Consider the following 1,993-nt stretch of genomic DNA (forward strand, 5'->3'; position numbering starts at 1 on the left):
CTCCACAGAGCAGGATAGGAAAAATATAGCATCTGACAAGCCTGATTTTCAGTCATAGGCTTATGTCGCTTAAGAAGCATCAATGTGCTTTTTGTAAGAAAATAGGACATTGGCAAGGTGCAGGCCCATTGAATTCAGAAAGGGGACTTGCTCAGACTGCAGACAGTCAGCACATGTCTACCAGCCCATATTTTCTTATGCCAAAAGACAAAGAATGAAGCAGACAGGGGTGCGGAGTCTTCAAACAACCCTAGTGTCTCCTGAGCCATTGGTATCTGCTATGGTGGGAGGTGAAAAGATTTATTTCCTTGTGGATATGGGTGCTAAATGGGTCACTAAATCACTGGCTCTTAAATCTAAGCAAGTTATTCCTGTTGTTGGATAATCCAACATCAACCCCTTTTACAACCTGTTGTTGGATAATACGACATCAACCCCTTTTACAACTTTTGGAAATGGATGTTGGAGAGAACAGTTGACACATGGCCTTTTGAATGTGAATGACTGCCCCATCCTACTTTCTAAATGGCAAGCCACTCTTTCTTTTGACCAAGGAAGAATCACAATGTTTTTGCCAAAACATGAATCCTGGAGACTTGTTTTTGCCTGTCTTGAAATCCCCACACAGGAAAGAGTTCCCCCATCCAAGGCAGTCTATCTTAAATGCAGTTATGTCATGGGTCTGGGCTTCAGGCAATCCAGGATGAACTAAGCCTATTTCTCCTGTGGAAATTGTTCTGAAACCAGGAGGTGAACCTGTGCAAATTAAACAGTATGCTCTTCCTGAGAAAGCTAGAGCAGGACTGAGGCCAATCATTAATCATTTCCTACAGTATGATCTTTTGAAGAAAGGGAAAACTTCCTTCCATTGTCCAGCTCTGCCAGTTAAGAAATTATGTTTTGTATTTTACCTGTGTTCCATTTTACTGAAATATGATATGGCAAATAACTAAATAGTTAAGAAACCTGATGGGTCTTTTTTTTTTTAATTGAAAGTTTTATAAAATTTTACAATATAAATCCCCCCTCCCCCCAAACCCAACCCCCCATCCCCCCCCTCACTTCCCAGAGCCAATCACAGGATTAACAATGAAATAATCATAATCTAACTAACATTAATCAACTATTAATCTAACAAATCTATAACTTCCTTTAACTCTCTTTTAAAACAAATATACAATTATTAAAAGCCATAATATTAACATAATTATAAATAAAATCAAAAATTCATTCAAAAACCAGATGATATTTTTTGGTTCCATATTTCAACTCAATATAATCAATCCATCTTCTCCAAACCAATAAGAAACCTGATGGGTCTTTTCATCTGGTTCTGGACTTGAGAATTATCAGTTTACTCACAGTGACAATTCACCCTACAGTGCTAAATTCTTATACTTTGATTTCACCTTGGTTTCGCAAGATTTAACTGTATTGGACTTAAAGGATGCCTTCTTCTCTATTCACCTTCAACGAACTAGCCAGAGGTGTTTGCTTTTCAGTAGTCTGACAATGAACATGTACAGGGAACTCAGCTATAGTGGATTTGAAAATAACCCAACCATTTTTGGTGAAGCTCTCGTCTCTGACCTACTCAGATAGACACCCCACCACCACCCAGGAACAAATAGCACTGTATTGCAGTATCTATGGAGATTCCCAATCATCCAGGTCATGGTTTCCCAAAGATGCTTTTCAAAAGGCAACTGGACTTGAAGAACTGAAGAAACATTTTCAAGGAAAAACCAAGAAAGTCCAGTTGCCTTTTGAAAAGCACATTTGGGACTGTGTTGTAATATGTGGATGATTTTTCTTTAGGGCTCTTTCTGAGATAGAATGTCTCAGAATGAGACAGGTGATTGTGAATAAGCTAAATCCAGCTTTCTTAATGCCAGTAGATAATTCACCTGATGGTTTCCGCATGATTGCATGCAAGTTCTTGATGCGGTTTACTCCAGCAAACCAGATTTGAAAAATGAGCCTTTACAAAATG

The sequence above is a fragment of the Protobothrops mucrosquamatus genome, unplaced genomic scaffold (assembly GCF_001527695.2).
Source record: "Protobothrops mucrosquamatus isolate PMUCROS unplaced genomic scaffold, P.Mucros_1.0 scaffold3530, whole genome shotgun sequence".
Taxonomy (NCBI): Eukaryota; Metazoa; Chordata; class Lepidosauria; order Squamata; family Viperidae; genus Protobothrops; species Protobothrops mucrosquamatus.